This window comes from Mastigoproctus giganteus, chromosome 4 (assembly GCF_048544385.1).
Source record: "Mastigoproctus giganteus isolate SK-2022 chromosome 4, ASM4854438v1, whole genome shotgun sequence".
Taxonomy (NCBI): domain Eukaryota; kingdom Metazoa; phylum Arthropoda; class Arachnida; order Uropygi; family Thelyphonidae; genus Mastigoproctus; species Mastigoproctus giganteus.
In genome coordinates, this window is record NC_143578.1 from 71322358 (window position 1) to 71343264 (window position 20907).

The window sequence follows — 20907 nt, forward strand, 5'->3', positions numbered from 1 at the left end:
TTACCCTCACATTCTCAACTTATAATAAACTTGACTCATTGTTTCATTCATACAAAGACACACAAAAATATCACATCAGCGATATGAACAATATTATTTACCTAATAAAATGTCAACCTAACAGCAATCCATGTTACATTGGTAGCACAACTTCAAAATATGGTTCCATTAAAACATCAAGCGCACGCGCGTACTACAACAGCTTTAGGACAGGTCAAACCAACACAGAACTAGCATCACATGTTCAACCTCACAACCACACCCCCTTAATAGACTCAGCCAGTCCCACGTTTACTCTCAACCCATCATTGCCAACTGAAGACATGGATAACGAAAGCCACTTGTTATGGCTATTGGCCTCCAGTGTTAACCATTTATTTTCAACTTTAATATTGACAACCAAGGACAAAGACGTGCGCATATTTTAACTTTTGTTTTTTAAAACCCCAACTTGCTTACTCCCAATTTAAATTTAAATTATCATTCACCCTATTCAAACATCAATTGCAGATTATAAAAAAAAGTGAGTACCATAATAAATTAAGCTATGCTATCATATTAAGCCTACAAGAATACCGGACAATCCTAATTATACAGCCAACACACTTGATCTTTTTCTCACAAACAACCCTTCTACATACACGGTTGCAGTGAGAGGTCCTTCAGGCACTTCAGATCACAACTTGGTGATTGTCTCTTCTCCAATTGAGCCTTTATCTCATGGCTATTCCCAACCTTGTGTTGTTTGGCATTACAAGAATGCAAAATGGGATGACCTGCGAGATTTCTTTTCCTTGGTCAGATTACTGTTTCAAAACTTCTGATGTCAACGTTTGCTCAGATCGTGTCAGTGAAATTATTCTTGCAAGAATGGAATCCTTTATACCACACTCCACTTTAAAATCTCGTTTTATAATAAATGTGCTAAGGCTGTTCAAGAGAAGAATGTTGCATATCATAATTGGCTTGTTTCTAATTCTTCAGTTTCATTTTCTGCCTACACCAAAGCTCGCAACAATTGTAAAGCAGTTATTAATCAGCCCAAACTAGAGTTTGAACAGGCTAAGAGTAAAAAACTTGGTTCTTGCCCTAATGGTAGCCAAGCATTCTGGTCTCTTGCCAAAGCTATCCAAACCAGATGGTTCTGTTGTCACTTCAGCCAAGGATAAAGCTGACCTGCTAACATTTTTCTTCCAACTCATGTATTAATGATCTTGGTAAAACACCTCCCACCATTCCCAACACACTCTATTCAATGCCTCCTGTGGTCTTCCGTCAAAAGGATGTCAGAAGGATTTTGACGAATCTTGATGCTAAGAAAGCTCCAGGTCCCGATGGTATTTCTCCACTTGGTCTCAAAACCTGTGCTTCTGAACTTACTTCTATTCTTTGCTGCCTTTTTTCATTTTCTTATTCCAAATGTGTTTTTCCTTCTGCTTGGAAATTTGCTCATATCCAGCCAGTTCCTAAAAAGGGTGACAAATCCCTCCCATCCAATTATCGTCGCATTGCAATCACTTCTACTCTTTCTAAAGTAATGGAGAAATCAATTAACTGCCAAACCTAGAAACCGTCTGTCGAATCAACGACTGTCAGTATGGATTCCGTCAGTGTCGATCCACTGGTGATATTCTGGCTTATGTTACCCATTTATAGACTAATTCAATGGAAAGGTTTGGTGAAACACAAGCAGTTGATCTTGACATCTCAAAGGCTTTCGATCATGTTTGGCATAAAGGTCTTCTGAACAAGCTACCATCTTATGGTTTGCCAACTGTTTTTTGTAATTGGTTATCCAGTTTTCTCTCTGATCGCTCACTGAGGATGGTGGTAGTTCTCCACTAATGCTGGTGTTCCCCAAGGTTCAGTTCTTTCCCCCACATATATTAATGACCTTCTTCCATTGACTGGAAATCCTATCCATAGTTTTGCCGATGATAGCACATTGCATTCTACTTTCCATTTTGAGAAACCTTGCCCTGCTCAATCAGCTTCAACTTCTCGAAAATCTGCAACCAATTCCTTAAATGCTGATCTTCAGGTAATTCTCCGGTGGGGCAAAGACAACTTAGTTGATTTCAACACTTCTAAAACTCGGTCTTGTCTTATATCTCGCGAAAAGGATTCTTCTGCTCCTATGCTTATTTTTAGTGACACTCCGATTTCTAGGCAAAATGATATATCTCTTTTGGGGATTACCCTACCTTCTAATCTCTCTTGGCACAAGCACATTACAAATATTGCATCCTCTGTATCTAAAAAACTTGGTTTTCTCTTTCGCTCTCGGCGTTACTTTTCTTCCAAACAGCTGCTCACTCTGTATAAATCGCAAATCCGCCCTGCCATGGAATATTGTTCCCACATCTGGGGTGGTGCCCCCAAAACCTCTCTCAGGCTTCTTGATTCCATTCAGAAGAGGGCAGTTAGGTTAATTAATGACTCATCTCTAACAGTCTCTCCACTCGCTGTCTCATAGATGTACTATTTCTGCAGCATGCCTCTTCTACAGATACTTCCATGGGCACTGTTCTTCTGAATTAGCTTCTATAATTCCCGCTCTCTCTTTCAAAACAGTCCGAATACGTGCTGCCACCAGCCAACATCCATTTACTGTCCAACTTCAAACTCACAGAACCAACTTTTCATCTTCCTCGTTTATTCATTCAACTGCCATTTTCTGGAACAACCTTCCTTCATACGTATTTCCTGAAAATTACAGTCTACAGAAGTTCAAGTCCAATGTCAACAAATATCTCAAATATCTTCTTTCGTCTTCTCAACCTCCAACCCAAGCACAGTACCAAGTACTATAGGTTCTAATACCTCTCGTGTTTGGGGTTTACATAAAAAAAAAAAAAAGACAAATTGGAGTTGTGTAATGAGATGGTCAAGTTCTGAATGGGGAAATGTTAGAGATGGTGGAATATAAATGGAAACAATGGTAACTGAAATACCAACTGCAATATGAGCTGCCAGGGGATCTGGGATGGTTTGTAACTGGGCTTCAATGGTTAGAACTAAAAAGAATAGCTACTCCTCCACAGGCAGAAACTGTGGTCCTACCTTGTCTGTACACGATGTAATTTGAGAATTTTGGTGAAACTTGTAGTGAGAAGAACACTTCCAGTAGGCACACACACACCTCCTATGGGATTGAACTGTGCGTGTAACTCCCTTAAGTCAGCGTTACCCAAACTTTTTTATTCACGTAACACTTTTCATCTCACAACATATTCACGGAACACTTTTCATCTCACACCACATTCATGGAACACTTACGAAACACAAGTTTAGTGGGAGTCAAAGAACAGTTTGCTAATATTTTATTACATATGATGCACTCTGCATCAGGAGCGTCTTTATTTCCAACACGTGTAAAGCTAAAATTTAAATAACTGTCATTATACTTTCGTTTTGGTCTTTTATTAGTTGGTTCCTGCTTTACGCTTTGGATTTTTCGGGGGACAAAAGGCTGCGATTGTTCATCCTCAATTTGAAGTGTGACAATATTGTGTTTGTTTTCATCGACCACAGTTGCACTACTAGAAGTACTTTGCTTCTTGTTTTAAACTTCCTTTGTTCAACCACAAATCCATATCACATATTTTAATAATAATATTTCAAAACACTAATAATTATCAAAAAAAATTTATACAAGGAAGTGAGTTTAGCTATGATATCGGTTCGCTTCCTCCTCTCCTTCAACCCATGTTCTCAATGCTAAATCATATACGAATGGCATACTAGATCACCACATTGCTACTTTTTCAGACCACCAAATAGAGTGATCAGCAGCCCATTTGATTATGCCAGTATATTATAGTCTATGCCGGTATATTAATAACAAAAAAAAAATTATGTTAAATATTATGATACAAAGGTGGTGTATGCTACAAATATGCAAAATTTATTATTATTTTTTTTAATTGTTAATTAAGATTTTTCACGGAACACAGTTTGGGAAACACTGCCTTAAGTCATCAGAATGACTGCTTGGTCCTCTGCAGTTTCATTGTATGATGTTCTGAATTATTTAGATTTAGCTGAGGATGATTCAGCTGACTGTTTTTTATATGTGGGGCATTTTTTCGGAAGAAGGGGCGTCCAATACCTATAGTGTTGTTCACATGAAGTTCTCATTATCTGAACGTAAATCCACTTCCATACTGTTGGTGGGTGTTTCAATTTTCTTACAGTCTCCAGCAGTTTTCAAATTTTCGGTGTCATGCAAGACCCTTGGAGTATCATTCGGGATACTAATTACAGTGTTAGTTGCCTAGCTTGTTTTAGTTTTAGAGTGTCTTTCCCAGAGGTTGATAGAGTTGCTTTAATCCAATTAGATAGAGAGGTGTTGACACATCTGTTTGAACTGCAGTTTAAAGATAGTTCTGGGTGTGAGGCACATAGGATCAACTAGGCATTGTCAATAACTTGTCTGTGTGCCTCAGGATATGTTCTATTTTATATTTTTGGATTTTTTTTTTTTTTTTTTTGAGTTTTACACATTTCACATGATTTAGAAAAGGCAGGGTGGCTTCTTTTGCAGTTGGGGCAAATCAAGTTGAGGTTGAACAGTCTGCTTGTGTATGGTCTCCTTCAATCCATAGATAGGACAAATGGCATCACCTCTACATGCCTGCTGAGAATGGTCATATTTCTGGCATTGAAAACAACAAAGAGGATTTGGAATGTAAGGCCAAAAGTTTGGAAGTTTAAATAGCCAACTTTTTTACTGTGGATAGCAACTCAGAGTGCTAAATGTTAAAATGATAGATCTAATAGGAATGAGATTTCCATCTTTTTTTAATTTGGCACTGATTACTTTTTGGTTGCTAAGTTCATGAACTAATTCTTCAGAGACTTTAAGTAGATCCCACTCTGTGATGACACCCTTTGATGAATTTAAGGAATCGTGGAGAGTAATAGACATTGGTAGTCGGCCAAATGTTGTTTTTAGCAGCCATCCAGGATGTTTTGAGGTGACTATTTCAATCAGGATGTCTACAGATTGTAGTCATTTCACCATTTTTGGTGATCCAGCAATGGATTCCAAATGTTTTTGGATTAGAAATGATAACTTTCCCACAGGATGTTTGGACAGAGAATGTATTATCAGAAAGTTTGGCATGTCATGGCACTGTGCTTCCCTTTGAAGCCTTTTAGGTCGGTTAGAGTCATTATCATTGGAGGTTTCTGGTCTTGAGCTTGAAGGCTCTAGAGGTGGAAAATTATTTAAATCCATAGTTGCTCCTTTTAATCAAGGAGGATACCAGTTGATATAAAGTATACCGTATTACAAGTACAAACCACAGGCTGTACTAGAGACCCTAATCCACAAGCTGTACTGGAACCACCCCATAACAACAGACAAGACAATCCTGCACAACAGACCAGACATAACCCTCATCTAAAAGAAGAGGCTACCTATCTATTGACAGTGGTGCCCTAATGCTAACAACCTCCAGAAACCTAAAAGAAAAAGATAAGAGGTACACAGACCTAGGACAGGATGTCAAAGGGGTGGCATGTGGAACAAGTAATAACAATCCTGATCACCATGTCAACCTCCGACATGGTGCCAAAGATCCTACACAAGAGTCTAGCAGCAATATGCCTACCAGAGAGCACTTACAAAGAAATCCAGAAAGTCACATTCCTGAACACCTGTAGGATAGGCAGAGAGTTCCTCGACAAATAGTAATAATAGGTGGACATAACAACCACCCTGTCCACTGGGTACCAATACCTGTCACTAGGTAGGATTCTCCCCCCCACACCAGACAGCAATAACAATAATAATGATATACCAATAGAAGCATGCAAGAATCAATTGTACCTCTGCTTATAGGTGTCTGTGTAATTTCCCAAACCAGAAGTTTTCTGAATTACTTAACATTGTTTCAAATATTCTTTTGTGTACTACAAAAAAATTAACAAAAGATGAAAAAAATTAATGAAAAAGTTACATTACAAATAATGTTTACAAATTACAGGCGAACTTACGGTAAGTAATGAGCTCATTTTGAAATAAAGATGTATTGTTTATTTAGTACTGCACTTTTCTAGTGGGCTGCAGTAACAGTCCCAGCTTGAAACTAAAGGGGTTATAGTCCCTCAATGATCAAAATAATTTTTTTTAACTGCTACATGATGATTTCAAAATATTGCTTTAGATCCTACACTTAAGTATTTTAGCATTCCCCTTTAGAAAATCCTGGGTCCACCACTGAAATTGTGTTGCTATATCAAATTCAGTTATGCCTGATGTAAAAAAAATAAACAGTCATGATGCAGATTGTACTATAAGCAAGTTTTATTTTATATTCTCTTTATTTGTGTGCTATTATACATGTAGTTATAGAAAATTAAGCACTGCCTTTTAATTAAAAGAATATATAGTCTACTAAGTCTAGTCATGCTTGTTATGGAAATTAAATATTACTTCAAAACTCAAACTCTGTCAACCTAACTTATAAAAATGAATTATAGGGAACTTACTAAAAAGTATACTTGGAAAACTTGATGTCTGTGACACAAGGAAATGATACTGAGCTGAATTTATTTCCCTAAAAAAAGGTTATTACAGTATGAGAAAATCCACAGATTAATCTTAATCTGTGGATAAAACAGCATATTCTATTGAAGTGCTAAAATTTTGATTATGTAAAGGTTGCTGTTTTGAAGTTCTTTAGGGAATTGATTTCTGACCACTGAAGAAACTATTTAAAATGCATATTTTTTGATTCTGAAAACCTTAAAACTTTATAAATTAATTTATAGTACACCATTTCCTGAACTGTCATTCATTAGTAAAATTTCATGCTAAATTTTATTATTAAAATTTTTATTATTATAGTTCTTGTCCTTATGTAAAAATGGTGGAGGAAAAATACTTAAAAATGGTGGACAACTAATGTCAATAATGCTAAATCAGCATAAGATATTTATAGAACAATTTTTCAGACAAGAGATATTTGATATTTTCCATAGTAAAATCGATCAAAATGGTTGAGACCACAGAGCACGTATTGTGTATTAAGCTCCTGTGACCATCCCAGAATATTCATGACTTGCACTTCAGATGTATTAAAAATTCAATTTGTGAACACGAATAAATTACACTGAGTATTTTTGTATGAATGGAGTGATATAACTGGAACAGCCAGCCGATTCATGTGGTGGGAGTGAAAGATCTCCCAGAACAGCCTATTTACCCAGATGACTGGTAGCAGTACTGAGATTGTTTTTGTACTACCATGGTCTTTTACAGGGGTTGATTATCTGTATTAATATGTGGAAAACACATAAAGATCACAAGAATAAAGAACATACAAAAAAAAACCACGTGGTATCTTCCAATCAGAAAGTGGTAAAGCACATGACAGAACGTGACAACTTCCAGTGGCAGGTTTGTTTGTTTGTTTGTATTGAAGTTTAGTGGCGCATGGACTACGTCAGTCATAATGCACCAGATCATATGGTGTGATGTGTTTCAGAGGTGTTTACTTTGGATTTAAATTGTTACTTTTAACCTGATTTGTGCTTCATTGGGTTAGTCTGTTGCTTATGTTTACTTCCTTAAAGGAGGTGGCAGCAGGAGGCTCTACCCTGTACTTGACAATAGAAATTTGCCAATAACTTAAGTTTAATAGCATGTAAGTTTGTGGAAATTAAAATAAGAGGCAAAATATTTTCACTAAGACACTATAATTTTTTATATTAAATGAAATACTTATTTTACTGTTGATTAATTTTACTATTTTATATTTCATTTGTAAGTTGCAAAAAGAATTTGTTGTTAACAAAAAATTTATAAAGCTTTTTTTTTTTTTTGGGAGATAGCATACTACATAAATGCTTTGTGGTGGCAAACTTGTAAATCTGCCTCTCAAAACAGCCAAAGTTAACTATCATACTTTGGCATATTGTGGATCTGGATTTTTCCAGGTTTTTCACTTGTGGGTTATGACTAATCAAAATTTTAAATGTTGTACAGGATATTAATTAATTGGACTGACTGCTGTACTGGTGGTCAGTACAGCGTTATATGTGCACTGTGATTTCAAACCTGTAGATCCCACAAAATAGTGAATGGCACATTGTTAACAATTAGCCAGTGCAAAGTGTACCCTCGCTTATCTGTTACAATAAAATGAAGTAGCAAACTTCTATGATTGCAGTGATTATTTTTTTTAGGCATCACCACCTGGTGAAACTAGTCAAAAAAAAGAGAAAAGTTTGCTTGCCACATTCCCTTTGTTTTGACATACAACAATATTAATTATTCCTTCATACATACTAAATATAAAAAACAGAAGTAATACTGCCTAATTTAGGCCTCTGGCCAATAATAAGAAATCACAGTATACAAGATTTAATATTTAATAAATTATACTATATATACTGGTGTTCAAAGAAAGTGTATCACCCCTTAAAATTATAATTTTCTTCCAAATAACATAAGTATATGGCAATATTTCTTACAGATTGCATCAGATAAGATTGACACACGTAGGTGATGATGTAATATTGCATCAGCTGTTACTTTCAGCTATATAAGCGCACTCTGCAAGACTTGCAGTCATTCCTTGCTTGTGTCAGGATGGCGAGTTACGTGCAGTTTACATCATGAAGAAAGAGTATTATTGTTGCTTTACGTGAGGAAGGATGTTCTTTCCATCATATTGCTTATAGAGTGTCTTGTAATCAGTTGACAGTGAGTAGATTTCTTTCCAAACTCAAGAATACTGGTTCTGCTGATAGGAAAAAAGGAACCAGATGCAAACGAGTCTCTACACCAAAACAGGACTGCGTTTTGAAGGGCTTATGCCTTAAAAACCGTAAAACTTCTTCGTCTGAGCTGAAAAGAGAATGGGAATAACATACAGGAGTTGTAGCAAGTGCAGTAACAATCAAAAGACACCTCTTCAAAAATGGACTTGTAGCCTGTTGTCCTAAGAAGAAGGCCCTCCTCACACAAAAAATTAAAAAGGCCCGATTAATTTGGTGCAAGGAGCATGTCAAATGGACCCCCGAGCAGTGGAAATCAGTTATTTTCTCAGACAAGAAGAAATTCAACCTGCATGGCTCTGATGGGAGACAAACGATTCACTGTAGACGTGGTGAAGAATACCATCCAGACTGTATGGTGTCTACAGTGAAATTCCCTACCAGCCAAATGATATGGGGGTGCATTTCATATCGTGGAGTGGGTCACCTGCAGTTTATAAAAGGTTCCATAAATGCCAATGGATACCTGGCTATATTGGAAGGCAAATTGCTGCCAACCATTAGAGCCCATTTCAACCTGTCAAGTAAATGCATCTTTCAGGACAACTCTTCTCCTTCTCATTGGGAAAAAAGTGTAAGTAGGCACTTCTGTAGTTACTTTAGCTTCATTTCTGCATTAGAGGTTCGACAATAATGTGTTTACATTTGTTACAGTGAAAAAATGGTTGCAAGAATGGTCCATTACAACTCAGCTGGCCAGGAAACAGCCCGGACCTGAATCCTATAGAGAACTGTTGTCATCGCGTGGAATCTGCAGTTGCCAGAAAGAAACCAAAGACCCTTCGTGAACTTCAGGAAGCCATAATTCGTGTTTGGAACCACGAACTATCAGTTGATTATCTTCAGAAATTTATCTTGTCAATACCTCGACGGTGTTCTGTTGTCATCAAGGCCAGAGGTCGTTCAACTAAATATTAGTTTCCACCTGGTGAACTTTTCATTTTGTTTTCCATTTAAAATGATAAACTAAAGCAAACTGACGGCTTCTGATAACATTTCAGCCATAATTGCGTGTTTAGCAAAACTGTTGTATAAAGGTTGCAAATGCTCATTTTGGAATATACTGTGAGCACCTGTCAAATACAGCAATACACCACATAGCACTGATAATTGGTACCAAAACTATTCTGTGTTATGTGAAACCAGGCTGATTTAGGTATAATTATAATGGGTTTTAATTGAATGCGTTTTTTTTTTTTTTTTTTTTGGTAGTTTTTGGCGCATAGACTTCTGTGGCCATAATGCACCTCCCAAGGTTTTTGCAGTACTTTGATCCAAGCCCGAGGCGGGAATCGAACCCAAGACATTTGGGTTTCCAAGGAGGCACTTTACCCACCCGGCTAGCCCGGTCGGCAATTGAATGCGTACCAGAGAAACAGTCTACAAACGAATTATAATAAATCTATAAACAATTTGCACTTGATAGCCAATTAAAAGGATTTGAAATTTAAAAAAATGTTGCAAAAATCTTATTAATGAAAAGGTAACATCATGAGAGATAAGAAAAAAGCTTTAAAAAAGTGGTTGTTTATTTAGGTATTTCAATAATGAAGTTTGGTGAAGCCATCTCTTCTTTTTCTAGGGGTACAAGCCTTTGTAGCATTGAATCCCATCTTGTAAAATTTGCTTTATCTTGATGCTACGTTCAATTTCGGATCTACATTCGTAATCAACTTGCAGGCCATGTCAACCCCCCCCCCCTCAAAAAAAAAAAACGTTATCCAGTTTTTCTGTTGAAAATTGTTTTGGTGGCACTTAAGTGTTATCCACTTCAGAATTGTTTTTTCTCTTCTGCATATTCAGTTTGTTCATCAATTTCAAAGAGAGCTGCATCATCTAAATCGCATGTGAGTCAATGCACTCATGTACATTGACAGAGTAAAAATTTTCAAATCCCAAGTCTTTTCCAACCTTCACAATGTCTTTGGAAATTATCTAACTTGAGATTCAAAACCAGTGAAATTATTTACCAAATTGGGCAAAACATGTTGCCAAACAGAACACATGTTGCTTGGCAGTGATTTCTAGCCAAGATGCAGATATATTTTTGATCGTATTTAAAGGGGCAAAAAATAAATTTCGAAATGAAAAGTTTGAAAAACTATCACGTCGTCTTGTCAGGATGGAATTAAGAATACTGAACACTGTTGCACATTGCAGCTGACTGCCTGAAGAGAGCTATTGCCACATGTGCAGGGAAGCCAATAGATTTGGCACTGCAGCATATGTATACTACCTGTCTAGGCTCTTGAATGAGTTTTAATATGTACAGTAAATTTTAGACTTAAACTTAATTGAAAACTGTGCTATAGTGAAACCCATGCTGTTTGAAGCCATGCTAAGTGACGTTAGCATTAGTAGAGGCATATGATGCAAGAAGGCAAGCTTATGCAGCATCAGCCAAAAAAAAAAACTTCCACTTCACCCCTCCGTTCTTTTGAAATACCTGTCCAGCTGAGCCTTAAATTATTTAGGCTATCAACTTCCACAACAAGGGATGGAAGTCTGCTCCACCAACCAACTACCCGCTGGCTAATTTCCGCACATCTATCCTACATCTGTCTTTCCTCAATTTGAATTTATGCCCTCTCAGGTGATTATTCTGAGCAAGAGGAAGAATCCCATCAGCATTGAGCATGCTCAAACCATTCAAGGCTTTATACACCTCTATCAGATCACCTCGCCGGTGCCTAGTCTCCAGACACTGTAATTTGTAAAACTTAAGTCTTTCTTTGTAAGAGCAACCCTTTGTTCCATTCACTAATCTTGTTGCCCTTCTCTGTACTCGTTCCAGCAGCTCTACATCCTTCTTGAAATGAGGCCTCCAGACCTGTATACAGTACTCAAGGTGTGGCCTGACCATTGCCTTATACAAGGGAATAATCACCTCCTTATCCCTGCTAGAAAAATTCCTGTATATCATTGACAAGACACCATGAACTACTCTTGCAGCCCGTCTGCACTGCTCAGAGAACTTAATATCTGCCTGCACAATTACCCCCAGGTCCTTTTCATTCTCTACCACTGTCAGTGTAGTACCACAGAGTTGATACATTGCTCTGGGGTTGCTGTTTCCCATATGTAGTACTTTACATTTGTCAATGTTAAACTTCATTTGCCACCTCTCAGCCCATCTGCTCAACCTTTCCAGATCCTGTTGCAGCAGCGTAGCGTCAGTAGCATTGTTAACAACCCTGCCAACCTTTGTATCGTCTGCAAACTTGGACATTAAAGCTTGATATACCATCATCAATACTATTTATAAATACAGAAAACAATAATGGACCCAACACTGAACCCTGAGGGACTCCACTAATAACATTAGTCCACGATGAGCAGTGTCCATTGATTACCACTCTCTGTCTTCTCCCCCCCAACCACCCCTTTATCCATAGCAGCAATTTGCCTCCAATGCCACACTGCTCCAATTTGTGCAGCAGTCTTCCATGTGCAACAGTATCAAAAGCCTTTTTAAGATCCAAGTATATAATATCAAAGTTATTCCCTGCATCCAGTTCTTTTGTGACTGCATCATAGTATCCAATCAAATTGGTCAGGCAAGACTTCCCCTTAACAAAACTATGCTGTGTCCGAGATATAACTGAAGTCTTGTCTAGATGATCCTGCAGTGCTTCTTTAACCAGTGCCTCCATTAATTTTCCTGGAACAGAAGTTAAACTCTTACAAATATTGCTGTATTGCTTAGCTTTGCCTTAACTATTAATAAATATCTTTTATTTATATTTCTGTTTGTAATGCTAGTCATTAATGTAACATACCATCATCGCGAGAAAGAGTTAGAAATGTGAAATTCCTGGGTGATGCACTTTCTTTGAACACCATTGTATAAGTATTCAGAAACTAGGGATATTAATTCTCGTAAGTTTGGTTTCGTTCAGATATTTTTTTTTTTTTTTTTTTTTTTTGAGTTCCACGGTTCTTGGATTAGATTTCAAATGTAGCAAAATACAGTATTATATTTAACGTTTATTATTATATAGTAATTTTTTGATAACATTCTAGAAACTTCAAAGATTATATGTATTTCCTTTTCAATTGGACAACTCAATTTATCAGGCAGGATAACCCCCCAATTAATCCGTTTTACACATCTTTATTTTAAGCTTACTATACATTTAACAAAATACAAGTACAACCTGTTTTGTTTTTAACAGAAATCACCGAGTGTTTTCACATAATAAATAAATAATAATAAAAACACCGATCTAATTTTATAATTTCAGAGACCACCATTATTTTGGACGATGAAAATCTATGCCTAAAATAATTGGCACTACCTATAAAACTAACAATGCGAACGTTTCCAATGAAACTAAATTACATACACGATGAGAACTTGCTAAACTTTCACAAATTCCTGTAAATTCTTTTATAGCTTTCTGCTCCAACTGAAACGTCTTCTAAACATTCAAGACGGCAAGCAACAAGTGATTCAAAAGAGAAATTTTTGAAGTGGCATACGGCGTGAAAAATTTTTAATAAATAGATAAAAACCTAATTATCATTTACAAAATGTAAAGAAAACACCAATTTGCACGTCAATATATATATTTTTTTTCGGTTAAATAAAACTTTTCACTTATTTTTCGTCACTATTTCTGCACAAACAACTCAATAGAAAAACCACATTCTACTTTAAATGATGGTAAAAACATCACACACCACATTCCCGTATAACCTTATAATAATCCCTTTCCCTATTGTTTGAAGAAAAGGGAAAGGAAGAATTTTTTTGAGGCCAATTTGAGGAAAATTATTTGTCAGGAACCAAACTATTCAAACACAAGGGGTTTGATTGTGTTTGAATTTGCACCTCCGAAAGCAGTGGCATATCCAGGTATCATCGTAAGGCGAGGCATGGAGACCAGGTCCAGGTATCATCGTAAGGGGGTAAGGGGAACACGGCGAACAGGTCCAGGTATCATCGTAAGGGGGGAGGGGGGCATGGCGACAAATATTTTGAACTTTTTTTTAGAACGCCTCCTGGTTCTTTTTCTTTAATTTAAATTTTTTGTAAAGGAGGGGCATTTGCCACCCTCTCCCCACCCTTGAATACGACCCTGTCCAAAAGTGCATATTTTCTTTAGGTTATCTGCATATTTTGCTTCATTCAATACAAATCAAGACAATATTAGGTATTCCAGAACACTTAGTATGTGAAATTCAGGAAATCACTGAATTAGTAATAATGTTCGGTGTCCTTTGTAAAAACTGATAAACTCGTTCACAGTATAAAACAAAGTCCATAAATATTCTTCCCATCTCAGACCAAATTCACGCCAAACGGTGCCGAAAATTAACAATTGAACGAGTCAGTAGGAGCGGAGGAGCTCTCATTTCAGGGCCACCAGAGATCAACTCATCTGCCCAGTAGTGCAGATGAGTTGGATCAAAAGATCCTAAGGTCATAAGAACTACTTATTCTTGTGACCTAAGACCAAATCTAAGTCTAAGTCTAAGTCTAAATAAGTCTTCTTTTCACCAAGCGAACTTTTGTGAGGGTAATATGGCAAAGATAGCTGTCACTGAAGAAGTGATAAGAAAATATCATGAGAAGCTTAATTCAAAATGAACATAAGTCTAAATTTCCAATTTAGACTTCTGTTCAATTACGTAAATAAATATAATTAAACCAACCTGAGTTTGAATGCTTTATTATCTTCGAATAACACAATTAATAGTCATCACGCTGCTCAAGAAACATCAAAGAACAAACAATTCCGTTAGCGGCGTTAGGTAGTAGCAGTAGTAGTAGTAGTAGTGGCATGTGATGCAAGAAAGCAAGTATATGAGCTTATGCAGCATCAGCCAAAAAAAAAAAAAAAAAAAACCACACAATTCCCTCCAAATGCCTGTCCAGTTCCTCCTTAAATCTATTTAACCTGTCAACTTCCACAACGACAGATGGAAGTTTGTTCCAGCAATTAACCACCCGCTGGCTAAAGGCAAATTTCCGCACATCTATTCTACATCTGTCTTTTCTTAATTTGAATTTATGCCCCCTTAGGTTGGTAATCTGAACAAGTGGACGGATCCCATCAGAATTCAGCGTGCTCAACCCATTCAAGGACTTACATACCTCAATCAGATCACCGCGCAGGTGCCTAGTCTCCAGCCACAGCAATTTTCATGACTTAAGCCTCACTTGGTAAGAGGATTCCTTCATTCCCCTTACCAATCTTGCTGCCCTTCTCTGTACACGCTCAAGAAAATCTACATCCTTCCTAAAATGAGGCCTCCAGACATGTACGCAGTACTCAAAGCGAAGCCTGACCATTGCCTTATAAATATACAGAGGGACAATCACCTCCTTCTCTCTGCTAGCAAACTTCCTATATATCGTTGAAAAAACTCAATGACCTGCCCTGGCAGCCTGTCTGCATTGCTCAGAAAACTTCATATCTGATTGCACAATTACTCCCAGGTTTTTTCATTTTCTACCACCTTACGTGTAGTACCACACAGTTGGTGCGTTTCTCTGGGGTTATTTCTACCCATATGCAGTACTTTGCATTTGTCAAGGTTAAACTTCAGTTGACACTTCTTCGCCCATCTGCCCAAATTATCTAGATCCTGTTTCAGTAGCACACTGCCATTACTGTCATTAACAACCCTGCCAACATTTGTATCATCTGCAAATTTCGACACTAAGCCTGATATACCTTCATCAATATCATTGATAAATATACAAAACAACAGTGGACCTAACACCGAACCCTGTGGGACTCCACTAATAACATTAGTCCACGAAGAGCAGCACCCATTGATTACCACCCTCTGTCTTCTCTTACTTATCCATCTTTTTATCCATTGTAGCAACTTACCCTTAATACCATTCTGTTCCAATTTGTACAATAGTCTTCCATGCGCAACAGTGTCAAAAGCTTTCCTGAAATCCAAATATATGATAACAAAATTGTTTTTTCCATCCAGTTCCTTTGTAACCACATCATAATATCCTATCAAATTTGTCAGACAAGACTTACCCTTAACAAACCTATGCTGTGTCTGAATTATTGCTGTATTCTTGTCTAGATGATCCTGCAATGCATCTTTAACCAGTGACTCCATTATTTTACCCGGAACAGAAGTTAAACTAACTGGTCTGTAATTACTCGTGTCACCCTTCGATCGCCCTTTGTGAATTGGGGATACATTTGTACATCTCCAGTCCGTGGGGACCTCCCCTGAATCCAAGGATGCTCTCATAATTATGGCTAAGGGTTTGCTTAGTTGCCTTGCCGCCTCCTTTAATATAACTGGATAGATCCCATCCACCCCAGGTCCTTTTCTTATGTTTAACTTCAACAATTTCTCCTCCACTTTGCTTCCAGTTATTAGAAAATCATTAGGTACAACGACCAAATACCAATTTTATCTATAAACTTGGAATACTGCATTAGAAATATGAGAAATGTTAAAAACTGATCAGGGTGATGAAATGAAGTTATAATACTGTGCCTTAAGGCTATAAACTATATGAAGACGGATGTGAGGATGATCGCGATGACTCAACAAGTGACGTCCGTCGAACCCTTGCAATGAGATCAGATTTGCAAAAGTTCCGGAAATTGTGGAAAGCGATCATCGTTTTAACGTCAAAATCGACAGAAGAATTCGATATGAATAAGGAGACAATTCGTCAAATTCTGCATAAAGATTTAAGGAAATGAATGTCTGTACTTTGTGCTTCACAGCCTCTCGATCGAGCGGAAGCAGCGAAGAGTGTCATAATCAGAGGATTTCATCAAGACTTGTAAAAAAAAAAACTAAATTCCCTAACGGTTTTGTACTACTAGTAGTAGTAGTAGTAGTGGCATCTGATGCAAGAAAGCAAGTATATCAGCTTAAGAAGCATCAGCCAAAAAAAAAAAAAAAAAAAAAATCACACCATTGCCTCCAAATGCCTGTCCAGTTCCTCCTTAAATTTATTCAACCTATCAACTTCCACTACGACAGATGGAACTTTGTTCCAGCAATTAACCACCCGCTGGCTAAAGGCAAATTTCCGCTCATCTATTCTACATCTGTCCTTTCTTAATTTGAATTTATGCCCCCCTTAGGTTGGTAATCTGAACAAGTGGAAGGATCTCATCAGAATTCAGCATGCTGAACCCATTCAAGGCCTTATATACCTCAATCAGATCACCGCACAGGTGCCTAGTCTCCAGCCACAACAATTTTCAGAACTTAAGCCTCTCTTGGTAAGAGGATCCCTTCATTCCTCACCAATCTTGTTGCCATTCTCTGTACACGCTCAAGTAAATCTACACCTTCCTAAAATGAGGCCTCCAGACCTGTACGCAGTATTCAAGTCGTGGCCTGACCATTGCCTTATACAGAGGGATAATCACCTCCTTTTCCCTGCTAGCAAATATCCTATATATCATTGACAAAACCCCATGACCTGCCCTGGCAGCCTGTCTGCATTGCTCAGAAAACTTCATATCTGCCTGTACAATTACTCCCAGGTCTTTTTCATTTTCTACCACCTTAAGTGTAGTACCACACAGTTGATACATTTCTCTGGCATTACTTCTACTCATATGCAGTACTTTGCATTTGTTAATTTTAAACTTCAGTTGCCACTTCTTCGCCCATCTGCCCAAATTGTCTAGATGCTGTTGCAGTAGCACACTGCCATTACTGTCATTAACAACCCTGCCAACCTTTCTATCATCTGCAAACTTCGACATTAAGCCTGATATAACTTCATCAAAATCATTGATAAATATACCAAACAACAGCGGACCTAACACCGAACCCTGTGGGACTCCACTAATAACATTAGCCCACGAAGAGCAGCACCCATTGATTACCACCCTCTGTCGTCTCCCACTTAACCAAACTTTTATCCATTGTAGCAACTTACCCTTAATACTATTCTGCTCCAATTTGTACAATAGTCTTCCATGCGCAACAGTGTCAAAAACTTTCCTGAAATCCAAATATATGATATCAAAATTATTTTTTGCATCCAGTTCCTTTGTAACCACATCATAATATCCTATTAAATTTGTCAGACAAGACTTTCCCTTAACAAACCCATGCTGTGTATGAATTATTGCTGCAGTCTTGTCTAGATGATCCTGCAATGCATCTTTAACCAGTGACTCCATTATTTTACCCGGAACAGAAGTTAAACTAACTGGTCTGTAATTACTCGTGTCACCCTTCGATCCCCCTTTGTGAATTGGGGATACATTTGCACACCTCTAGGCCGTGGGAACCTCCCCTGAGGTGACGGTGACTCTTTTCACCGGACATGAGTGTTAGATGTTTCCACTACACAGAGTCAAAGTGTCAAAGCATATGGTGAACTTCAAAATCACATTAAGGCCCAAAAAATTTCGTTTTTAACAGTACAGGATCAAGACAACACTGCTCATATCGAGAAACAAGGTGTGATTCACAAGGAATTTATACCTGACAGGGAGAGTGCGTTCTATGAATAGATTCTCTAGAGGCTATTAAGGTACATTATCCTCGTGAGGCCACAACTTCGAGAAAAAAACTGTTTTTATTGCACGACATTTCGACCGCCAGTTTCGCACTTATTGCGAAGAAATTTCCAATGTAATATGAAATTACACAAATCACCATTCATTCTACTCTCCAGATCTAGCACCAGCGGACTTCTTCTTATTATTTGATTGAAAATTGGCCTCAAAAGAAAGAGATTTCAGAATATAACGTAAACGTAACCGCCGAAGTTAATATCATTTCTTTGGATGCTTCGCTGACTCTTTTAGGAAACTTTTAAAATGGCATAATATGGCACCTCAATCAGGTTGTGATTGACTGGAACTTGTAGATTGGTCACTCGCACACTAGTAAGGCTTTTGTAGATTTATTCGATGAGTGTTTTCTGCAGCAGCATGTTCGAGAGGCAACCGGAGAGGGTAAGACCCTTGATCTGATTCTCACCAGTAATCGTTCAAGTATTAAGAATTTGCAGATAAAGGAACCACTAGGTGCAGTGATCAGAGTGAACTGATGCGGGATTTTCTTAAAGATATAATTACCATCTTTAAGTAAAGGAAAGGGTTTTTGCTTCCGTAAAGGTGACTACAGTGGTCTCAGACAGTTTTTGAATTCTGTACAATGGGATCACCTGATGATGTTACCAACAGCAAATTCTAAATGGAAAGCATTCAAGGAATTAATCGGGGAAACGTTTAAGAAATATTTTTCAAGGTTCAGGTCTAAATGGTTGTCAAATGAAATGAGCCTCGACGAGGAGAAGAAAAATGCATCGGATGCATATAAATTATCAGGCGACAGAGAAGCCTATAGCAGATATAAGCTGGTTTGTAAACAAGTCACAAAGAAGATTAGGCAGGCGAAGGCAAATTGAGAGAAATCTTTGGCAAAGGATGCTAAGAAAACAGCAAGGATTTCTTTACTTATATAAACTCTGAAAGAAAGGAGATGAATCTAATTGCTGCACTTAATATCGGTGGTTCGACTGTTGATGATCCTGCTCAGATAGCAAACAAACTGAATGAGCATTTTACATCTACATTCTAGCATGAGTAGTTATTAATGTTTGAAAATGCCACAGGGATATCAAATTGTAGTAGAGTGCTTAATGATTTTGTAATAACTGAGAGCAAATTTGAGGAGAAATTGTTGAAGTTAAACATAAAGACAACTGTGGTGATTGGGATCTATTCAGTTATATTAATGGAGACGGCAAACACTTAGCCATAATTATTAAAGGAAGTAAGCAAACCATTAGCCATAATTATGAGAGATTCCTTGGACTCAGAGGAGTCCTCGCGGACTGGAGATGTACAAATGTACCCCAAATTCACAAAAAGGGACCGAAGGGTGACACGGGCAAACAAACTGAATGCTCATTGTTTGTTTTCTCTCTGAGCAGGATCATCAACAGTCGAACCATCGATACAAAGTGTAGAAATCAGATTCATCATCAAGCTAGCAGTTTTTCGACCAACCTAACACTGCCTCGATAGCATCAGCAAGTATTTATAAACTTAAATAGAAAAGGTGCAAGAATATTTGCTGATACTTTCGAGGCAGCGTTAGGTGGGTCGCAAAACTGCTATCTTGGGGGGGGGGGGGGAATTCACACACTAAAATGTTAGAAGGAGCCGCAGGCAGAGGTGAAGGTGATTCTTGCACAACTTCTATTAGAATAAGTAGCGACCTGGAGCGACGGGTGCTGGGGATTTCAGGGACTGACGGCAGTCATGGTGAAACAGGTGGATATATGGGAAGTGTTAGGGTAACTCGGTATAGGAATAGGTGGATGTATGCTTGCTTGTATACCAGTGCTAGAAGCAGACTAAATAAATTTGATGAATTTGAAGTGTTGGTGAAGATCTCAAAGGCGGATATTGTTGGGATATCACAGATGTTGTTTCACACGGATATTAGGATTACAGAATTGGAATTTGGGGAGTACAATGTGTACAGAAAACGATAGGAAGGGAGAACGGGTCATGCTGTTAATTAAGAAAAACACAAAATCAAAAGAAGTGCATGCAGTTGATATAGATGAACAGTGCACTGTTGAGTCATTTTGGCCTAATGACTCGAATGAGTACAATGAACAATTGTACAGAGAAATAAAGTGGGCTAGTTAATCAGAATAGCTTATAACGGGAGATTTTCACTTCCCAGATATTGACTGGAACTTGTGGGTTGGTCACTCGCACATTAGTAAGATTTTGTGGATTTATTGGATGATTGTTTTCTGCAGCAGCATTTTCGAGAGGCAACCAGAGACTGTAATACTCTTGATCTGGTTATCAGCAGTGATCATTTCGTGTATTAAGAATTTGCAGATAAAGGAACCACTAGGGGGCAGTGATAACAGTATACTGATGTGGGATTTGCTTAAAGATATAATTACCATCAGAGATAAAAGAAGGGGTTTTTTTGCTTCCGTAAAGGTGAGTATAGTGGTCTCAGAGAGTTTTTAAATTCTGTACAGTGGGATCAACTGACGATGTTACCAACAGTAAATTCTAAGTGGAAAGAATTTAAGGAATTAATCGTGGAAGCTCCTAAAAGTGTCATACCTATTAAGAAAAATTGTTCAACGTATAGGCCTAAATGGTTATCAAA

General features: G+C 37.7%; 1 protein-coding gene across 1 annotated transcript in view; it reads right to left on the reverse strand.

Moving 5' to 3' along the window:
• Nucleotides 1-13245, reverse strand: part of LOC150086824 (F-box DNA helicase 1-like) — a 501907-nt gene extending 488662 nt beyond the window's left edge. The window contains exon 1 of the mRNA XM_090371598.1: nucleotides 13137-13245. The gene's annotated coding sequence lies outside the window, so the exon portion shown is untranslated. The remainder of the gene's footprint in view (nucleotides 1-13136) is intronic.
• Nucleotides 13246-20907: the final 7662 nt, after the last annotated feature.